This window comes from Nuphar pumila, chromosome 16 (genome assembly GCF_984573655.1).
Source record: "Nuphar pumila chromosome 16, dmNupPumi1.hap1.1, whole genome shotgun sequence".
In the NCBI taxonomy this organism is placed as follows: Eukaryota; Viridiplantae; Streptophyta; class Magnoliopsida; order Nymphaeales; family Nymphaeaceae; genus Nuphar; species Nuphar pumila.
This window is the reverse complement of record NC_143264.1, coordinates 27,081,101-27,091,301: the sequence shown is the minus strand read 5'-3', so window position 1 is coordinate 27,091,301 and position 10,201 is coordinate 27,081,101.

The window sequence follows — 10,201 nt, the reverse complement described above, 5'->3', positions numbered from 1 at the left end:
TCGTATCTCGATCTTTTTTCGGGCATTAATGAAATAAACGTAAGATAAACATTGTTAATGGATCAAAAATGTGTAAAGCACATTAAACACTCAGCTGATCATCTTCTTGAATCATAAACATGGTTCTTGAAGAGAAAAGAAAGCAAAAGATCCAACAAGAAGGGGCGGCAATGGGGTTTTAATGGAAAATAACAAATAAAAAAATAAAGAAGAGAAGGAAATCTCACCTTTGGCTGCTTAAATGGAGGATCTGCTGGAACTTGAAGGAGCTTGAGGGGAGAGAGAAGGTGGCTGGAGAGAGGGAGAGAACAAGATGAGTCGACCTCCTATGGGTCCCCTTTTATAGATTTTCAAAACACTTAATTAGAGAGAATTCCAAATGAATTGGAACTCTCTTAATTAAAAGAGATAAATCCAAAAGGGGGGGGGGGGGGGGGGGGGGAGCGATTTTCCTTGGAGAGTTTTAACCTAAAAAAACTCTAACTAATTAGACCTAATTAACTCCTAAATAGATTCTGAAAATTCTCAAATGTGGCGCCACCTATGTGGGCCCACATTTGGTTTTTAAAAACCTAAATAAAGGTTAAAAACAAGGTTAAAATGCTAAAATAAAAATGGAGTTTTTAAATCAAGTAGATTTTGACTTTTCAAACTTCAATTTAATTAAAACTCTAACTAACCTCAACTAACTTAAACACCTTCAAATGTGGCGTCACCTAACGTGGGCCCCATTTGATTTTTCAAAAACGATTTTAAAAGGGTGAAAATAAAGAGGTTAAAAACAAGATTTTCTAAAAGCTTTAAAAGAACAACTATATTTAAAAAATTTGTATTTTTGAAATAAGTAAAATATGAAATAAAATAAAATTGAATAAGGATGGAAACATTAGGGTTTGGCGCCCCCTACAGGGTGGGCCCCACTTGAAGAAAATGGGTAAAATTAGAAGTTGGTTTAAAAACCAAGTTTAAAACGAATCCAGATCGTTTTTCTAAGGAAAATGCTTCAAAATAAGGGATGTAAAGCCCTGGGGTTGGCCAAATGGCAAAAATATCAATTTAAAATCCAGTTTTTTTGAAATTGATTTCGAAAAGAAAGGTTTTAAAATCGAGTCTGGATTTAATATTTGGAAAACAAGAGTGTTGGATCTCGAAAATGATATGCAATGACATGAAATGCGATAAAATGATATGAAATGACATGCAAAATGCAAACCCTGGATGAGGGATTTGAAGTCCCAGACCCCTGACAAAGACAAAGAATCAGAAATTACCGTCCGAGGATGAGAATTGATAATTGGATATCAAATCCGATATTGGATCCGATCCAAATATGAATTGGATCTCGGATATAGCTAAAATTTCAGAAAAGGAATTGATCTGAGCCCAGATTGGCAATAGTACCAGCTTGAAAAATGATAAAATTGATGTTTTGGACAAAATGACCTGAGAAATTATTTTGCCCCTGTAGGGCAAAGAGTGACACTGGAAAACAAGGTTTTAACTGGTTTGGACTGGCTTAAGCTGAATTGAACTGGATTCTAGGGTTTCTAAACTCAGAGGAACTAAAAAGACACTGACTCAACTAAACTCCTGGACTGAATGATCAAGAAATGGCCCAATTCTCGGAGAAAATGCTGAGAAATGAACAATAGAATGAAGTGGGTTGCGAGAATATACTAGGTTTGAGTTGGAATGGAGGTCAGTTATACTGAGATGAACTAAATTTGGAGCTTAAACACTAGCTAGACTGACTGGATTTAGCTCAATTTCAGCTGAAATGGGCTAGAGTGAACTCCAAGAGTGTGGGAAATGGATTTGAATTGGAATTGGACTACTTGAACTCCTGATGAGCTCAAATTAGACTCATGGAAATAGGGTTGATTGGAATTAACTGACTTGAAGACAATTGGCTTAGATTCGAGCTATAAATGAGCTTATTTCTTAGGAAATTGATCAATTTTAGCTGAAATAGTCAGAAATGAACAGGATTCGCTCATTGTGAGCTCAGAGGAGCTAAAAATGACAGACATTTTCACTACTCTGAACTTAAAACGAGCTTGACTAGGTCTAACTGACGACGATCTAGGCTAACCTAAGGATAAAATGGTAATTTCACTGACAAAAGGGGCGAAATGACACCTAAACTAGACTGGACCTAGGGTTAGGCTAACCTAAGGGGATTGGCATATGTTGAAAGGGGGTGTCTGAGAACGAACGGAAAAAATTTGGGGTGTTTACATGCATTTTGAGGGTTTCTTTGCTCACGTCGGGTATAAACTGTAATGAAATATGCGGAAAAGAAATGTATGTCCTACAATGGACATTCACACATAGAAATCAAAGAACAAGTCCAAAAGAGGACATACACAAAAGCCAATAATGGCTAGAAAGCATAAAATCTTATAAATGCACTAAAGGGCTTGAAGAAGCCACACATTACAAAGGGGGAGACCCCACTTATTTATAGGCAAGAGAGGAGTGAGAGAGGGTTTAGAGAAAAGAGAGAAAAGGCACCATTGGGAGACCCAACAAGGTGTCGTTGGGCTCCCAACGGTCACAATTGTGACCGTTGGGGGCCCAACGACTCCTTGTTGGGGCCCCCAATGAAGGTGCATTTAATGCACAAAAAAGAAAAAGAAAAAATAAGGAAAAAGGAAAAAAGGAAAAAGAAAAGAAAAAATAAAAAAAGGAAAAAGACTATACTGCCCCTATTGGGCGATTTTACAGAAATACCCCTTATCGGGTATGGGTGAATATATTTATATATATATATATATATATAAATATATTGATTACATGTATATTTTAACACCCCCCCTCAAGCTTTACGGGGATACAACCGAAAGCTTGTTGAGAAGAAACATGAAACGAGGAGTAGCAAGAGCTTTAGTGAAGAAGTCCGCCAACTGGTACTCGGATGTGACGTAGGGCAGTGCTATGGTTCCTTTTAAGTATTCATCTCGAACATAGTGGCAGTCCATCTCTATGTGTTTAGTCCGCTCATGGAAGGTGTGATTGCTTGCAATGTAAATGGCGCTTTTGTTATCACAACACATCTTCGAAGGAGTGGAGATGATTACGCCCATATCATTGAGGAGACTTCTAAGCCATACAAGCTCCATGGTTGTAGTGGCCATTGCACGATATTCCGCTTCAGTTGAGGATAATGACACCTTTTGCTGTTTCTTGCATCTCCAAGAGATCATAGAGTCACCTAGGAAAACACAAAAACCTGTAGTTGAGACTCTATCATTAGGGTTTCCTCCCCAATCAGCATCAGTATAAACAATTAAATCAAGAGATGATGAAGAGGAAAGAAAAACTCCCTTAGTTATGGTGTTTTTAATGTATCTGACTATTCTTAAGACTGCACTCATGTGCACAGATGTAGGTGCATGTTGAAACTGATTGACTGAGTGAACTGCATGAGCTATGTCTGGCCGAGAGATGGATAAGTAGGTCAGGGCCCCAACAAGTTGCCGGTAGGGAGTAGGATTCTCGAGAAGTGTTCCATCTTCCAACCTTAACTTTGCATTGATGACCTCAGGGGTGTCTGCCTTCTTATCATCGGAAATTCCAGATTTGGAACAAATGTCAGCAGCAAGTTTTATCTGAGAGAGAATATACCCTCGGGGAGAGTAGGCAACTTCAATACCTAAAAAATATCTTAAGAAACCAAGGTCAGACATATCAAAATTTTCTTTTAAAACTTTCTTAATATCATGGATTCCTTGTTCATCACTTCCAGTGATGATCATATCATCAACATATAGTAGTAGAATCACTACTGAAGATCCTGCACTTTTCACAAACAACGCAGTGTCAGTATAACATGAACGAAAATTCAAACTAGTCATTACACTGCTAAATCTGTCATGCCAAGCTTTCGGAGCTTGTTTTAACCCATATAGTGCCTTTTTTAGTTTAAGAATTTTGTTTTCACCAATAGATACTCCCGGTGGAGGATCCATATAGACCTCTTCACTTAATTCGCCATTAAGAAATGCGTTCTTAACATCCAATTGATAGATAGGTCATTTTTTAACGGATGCAACTGCAATAAGAGTCCTAACACTAGTCATTCTAGCTACGGGAGCGAAGGTTTCTTCATAATCTATTCCGTACTCTTGAGCATACCCTTTGGCTACCAACCTAGCTTTATAACGTTCTAATGACCCATCACTTTTAGTTTTAATTTTGAAGACCCATCTACATCCAATAGACTTCTTTCCAGTGGGTAATGAAGTTATTTCCCAAGTTTTAGCCTTTTCAAGGGCACTAAGTTCTAGTTTCATGGCTTCAACCCATTGAGGAATGTTTTTGGCTTCATTATAGTGTGATGGTTCATGATAAGAGTGTAATGCAATTAGGCATGCCCTATATTTAGGTGTTAGGGACTCATAGGAAACAAACCTATTTGGTGGATTGGAGATCCGGCTAGATCTCCTTAAAGAGGTTTCTTCTATGTTGGAACTTTGAGAATATTTTTCTAATGCACTAATGGGAGTTTCTTGACCACGCCTAGCATAGGTTTGAATTGACCTATTTTCAACATCATTACTTCCATTTTCAACATTACTAAGAGGAGTATCCTCTAAATCATTATAAACATCCTCAACGTGGGGAGTCACATCTTCTTGAGAGAGAAGATCAAATAAGAAAGCATATTCGCTTTCATCAATATCTTTATTTTTCTCAAAACCGTTCTTATTTTCTAAAAAGGTAACATCTTTGGATACATATAGTTTGTTGCTTTTGGGATCGAAGCACCTAAAACCCTTTTGATTTTCTCTGTATCCTAAGAACACACATTCGATAGCTTTGGGAGATAACTTATCTCTTTTATGTGTAAGGACAAAACACTTACACCCAAAAATTCTTAATCTATTAAAATCGGGTGTTCTTTCAAAAAGTTTTTCATATGGAGATATATTTTGTAGAGATGAGGATATCATCCTATTTATCAAATAGGTAGAGGTTAAGGCGGCTTCGGCCCAATAGCATTTTGGAATTTCTTTGGAAATGAGAAGAGTCCTAGAGGTTTCCAAGATATGTCTATGCTTTCTTTCGGCTAGACCATTTTGTTGGGGAGTCCTAGGACATGACCTTTGATGACAAATTCCATTGGTTTCCAAATATTCTTGAAATTCATTTGATAGATATTCTCCACCGGAATCGGATCGAAGAATGGAGATATTAGTTGAAAATTGACTTTTGACAATCATATGAAATTTTTTAAAAAAGTTAAAGACTTCGGATTTTAGATTGAGAAAATATATCCACACATATCGAGTGAAATCATCAATGAAAGTAACATAATATGAGTATCCTCCTTTTGATATGACCGGAGAAGGACCCCAAACATCCGAATGAACTAGTTCAAAGGGTCTTTTTGACAAAAATGTTCTCTTTGGAAAGGGGGTGGATTTCATTTTTCCAAAAATACAACTCTTACAAACAAAATGTTTCTCATTACAAAATTTCTTTCCAAAAGGAAAGGAGTACATTTTTGAGAAGCTTGGATGTCCAAGTCTTTGATGCCAAGTCTCTATATTTTTATCTTGGACATGATTACAAAATGAGTTAGTAGGAAGTTTCAAATTGGTCATGTAGTAGAGATCTCCCCTCCTATGGCCTTGCCCAATCCGCTTCCCGGACTGGAGATCCTGTATAGAGCAATCTTGGGTTGAGAAGGAGATTTCACATCCATGATCACATATTTGAGAGACAGAAAAAAGATTTAAATTAAGTTGAGGTACTACTCTTACATTTGGCACAAAAAAATCTTTTGAAAAATCTAAGGTTCCAAAACTTTTAACTTGTAAAGAGGTACCATCGGCGGTGGAAACATAGGAATTTTTGGAGTTGCTACATACATTGGATAGTCCATTTTCAATAGGGGTCATATGAAAAGATGCTCCAGAGTCAAGAATCCAAGAAGGCGTACCTGGAGGAGAAGAAGAGGCAATGGCGGCTCCCGAAGTTGATGGTGACTTGAGTAGTATTTGAAGTGCTTCGGATAGTTGAGCAAGGGAGAAGGACTCTTTCCCTTTCATTGGCTCCTCCTTTTGCGGGATTTCTTCACTAATAGCAACTTTACCTTTTGAAGGTTCATTTATCTTTGGACAATTAGGTCTTATATGACCCGGTTCTTGGCAATGATGGCAAATGGCTTTCCTATAATTGCCATTATAGTTATTTTGCCTCCCAAAGTGTGGAGGCTTGTAGGTTTTCATATGATTGCCGGGTTTAGTCACGGCAAGAACTTCATCTCCTCCTTTAATCATACCAAGACGTGTTTCCTCTTGGCATATTTCGGCTATTGCATCTTCCAAAGGAAGTGGTTTGGATCTATGAAGGAGGGAGGACCTCACTTGTTCATATTCGGGCCTAAGCCCATGTAAAAATTGGAAAAAGTGTTCTTTCTCCATTTGTTCTCTTCGCATTTCCACATCTTCACTTGATACCCATTTAGGTTCAAGAAGAGATAACTCATCCCACAAAGGGCCAAGAGTGCTATAGTAATCTCTTACACTCATTTCACCTTGCTTAATGGTACGAATTTTCTCTTGGATAAAGAATTGACGAGCAAGGTCTTTTTGGGTATACATACCTTTCATAAAGAACCATGCTTCATTTGCTAGGCGGAATTTAACAATGTTGGCGCAAATCTTTAGCTCCACGTTGTTCATGAACCATGCAAGAATTTTTGCATGCTTACTTTCCCAATCTTCAACCTTGGATTGGTGATCTTCAATAGCCTTCATGCGAGCATTTCCTTCTAGGGCTTTTTCTTGATCACCATCTATTTTCGTAAGTTGAAGTTGAGGTTCCCTAATGGTGCCCATAACGTATCCCCAAAGCTTTTTACCTTTGAGGTTGTTCTCCATGGCGGCGGCCCACATCATGTAGTTAGTACCATTGAGCTTGAAGGAGAGATCAATCTTTTGTTCTCCTTCCATTATATAATCAACAATGGAGGACAAGCAAAGAGAGATAGAACAAGACAACTAGCAATATGAATCAAGAGCACAACCAAGGCTCTGATACCATATAATGAAATATGCAGAAAAGAAATGTATGTCCTATAATGGACATTCACACATAGAAATCAAAGAACAAGTCCAAAAGAGGACATACACAAAAGCCAATAATGGCTAGAAAGCATAAAATCTTATAAATGCACTAAAGGGCTTGAAGAAGCCACACATTACAAAGGGGGAGACCCCACTTATTTATAGGCAAGAGAGGAGTGAGAGAGGGTTTAGAGAAAAGAGAGAAAAGGCACCATTGGGAGACCCAACAAGGTGTCGTTGGGCTCCCAACGGTCACAATTGTGACCGTTGGGGGCCCAACGACTCCTTGTTGGGGCCCCCAATGAAGGTGCATTTAATGCACAAAAAAGAAAAAGAAAAAATAAGGAAAAAGGAAAAAAGGAAAAAGAAAAGAAAAAGTAAAAAAAAGAAAAAGACTATACTGCCCCTATTGGGCGATTTTACAGAAATACCCCTTATCGGATATGGGTGAATATATTTATATATATATGTATATTTATATATATAAATATATTGATTACATGTATATTTTAACATAAACATGTATATCCTTAGTAGGTCTTTCATCTACTATATCACTAGCTTTAGTATAACTATCACAAGGTTCTATACTTTCATCACTAGGATGATTATCATTAACATCTTCATTATTCAAGGGCTTATCACAATTAGAATCATCATTTCTTCGAGAGAGATCAAATAAAAAAGTAGTCTACTTTTTCTTTTCTATTGCTTTTATCAAAACCATTTTCATTTTCTAAGAAAGTCACATTTTTAGAGATAAAAAGTTTGTTATTTTTTAAATCAAAACATCTATAGCCCTTTTGTTTTTCCCTATATCTGATAAAAACATATTCAATGGACTTAAGAGATAATTTATCTCTTTTGTATAGGAGTACAAAACATTTACAACAAAAAATTCATAATCATTTGAAGTAGGGTGTCATCTTAAACAATTTTTCACAAGAAATATTTTGTAAAAATGATGATGACATTCAATTTATCAAATAAGTTGAAGTTAGGATGGCCTCGACCCAAAAAGATTTTGGAATATCTTTATAAATAAGAAGGGTCTTATTAGTTTCCATAATATGTCTATGTTTTCTTTCTGCTAGCCCATTTTGTTGAGGAGTTCTAAGACAAGATCTTTGATGGCAAATTTTATTTTATTTTAAATCATTTTGAAATTTATTGGATAAATATTCTCCACCCGAATCGGATCTAAGTATAGAAATGTTGCTTTGAAATTGATTTTTGACTATCACGTGAAATTCTTTAAAGAAAGAAAACACATCTGATTTTAAATTGAGAAAGTAGACCCATATATATCTAGTAAAAGCATCAACATAATATGAATAACCTCCTTTCGATATGATCGGAGGAACCCAAACATCTAAATGCACTAACTCAAAGGGTCTTTTAGAAATAAAAGTTCTATTTGGAAAATGAATAGATTTCATTTTGCCAAGTATACAATCTTTGCACACATCCTTTTCATTACAAATTTTTTTCTTAAGAGAGAAAAGATACATCTTATAATGACTTAAATGTCCAAGTCTTTTATGCCAAGTTTCAAATTATTATCTTGGACATAATTACAAAAAGATTTTGAAGGAAGATATAAAGAATCCATGATATAAAGATTTTCCCTCCTATGGCCTTACTCAATCCATTTCTCAGACCGAAGATCCTGCACAAAGCAAACTTTAGATGAAAAGGAGATTCCATATCAATGGTCAAAAATTTGAAAGACGGAGAAAAGATTCAAATTTAACTTAGAAACAACTCCAATTTTTTGAACAAAAAAGTTTTGAGAGTTTTTAAAATCTAAATTTTCAATACTTTTAATTTTTAAAGATGTTTCATTTGCGGTAGAAACACACAAAAAAAATTGGGTTAGTGCATATATCGAACAAGACATTCTCATGTAGAGTCATATGAAAGGAAGCACCTGAGTCAAGAATCCATGAGTACTCACCAGGATAAGAAGAGAAAGCATTGGCGGCACCTGATGTAGAAGATGAAGATTTGAAAATTTGTTGTAGCGCCACAGTTAATTGAGATAGACTGTCTTTTAGTTCACCTCCACTTTTGCCTTCTTCCTCCTTTGGTGTAGATTCTTCTACGGAAGCCACCTTATTTCTAAGCTTTGGGCAAACTGGTTTAATTATGATCAGGATCATTACAAAAATGATAAACAACCCTTTTTTATCCTCCATAGTTGTTCAATGAGTCATTTTGCCTCCCAAATTATGGAGGTCTATATGCTCATACATTGTTGTCAGGCCTAGATACGACAAACACTTCATCTCCTCTTTTAGCCATTCCTAGACGAGTTTTTGCTTGGCATACTTCGACAACTGCATCTTCCAAAGAAAGTGAAGATGTTCGATGAAGGAGAGAAGATCTTTTTCAAACTCCGAGCATAATCCATACAAAAATTGAAAAAATTGCTCACTTTCCATTTGTTCCCGCCTAAGTTTCAGATCTTTGATGGCCACCCACTTAGGCTCTAAAAGTGTCAATTCATCCCATATAGGGGATAATGCACTAAAAAAATCATGGACATTTGTGTCCCCGTGTGTAAAAACAAAAAAAAAAATGCTAATAAATTTCGTTTATATTACGAAATATGCAATTTGGGCCTCGGATCCGTTACCGTTATCGGATCCATAAAAGAATCCGTAAATAACCCACAATGGGGTATTAAATTATACTTATAATATTTAAATAAATAATTAATAGTATTTATAAGAAAAAAATAAATAAATTTTAGTATATAGGGTCGGACCCACAGTTGGATACGGGTCCAACTGAGGATCCGTCATTCACAGGCAAACCGGGTCCATTTTAACAATGGACCCAGCGTCGCGGGTCGCGGGTTTGGACCCGGACCCGATTTCAATTTAAAAAAAAAAGGAAAGGGGCGTTAAAACAGGATCGTGCTTAGGGCACGATTCTTGTTTTCAAGAATCCAAAACAAGAAAGGGGCAGGGGGGGTTACGCAGGGCGTAACCGACCCCGTGCCTCTCGGCAAGAGGGGAGGGGGTTAGCCGATAAAGGGGGAGTGGAGAGGGGGGTTTTGCCCTCTTCACTCAGTCTCTCTATCTATCTCTATCTCTGTCTGTGTGCGCAAGAGGGAGAAG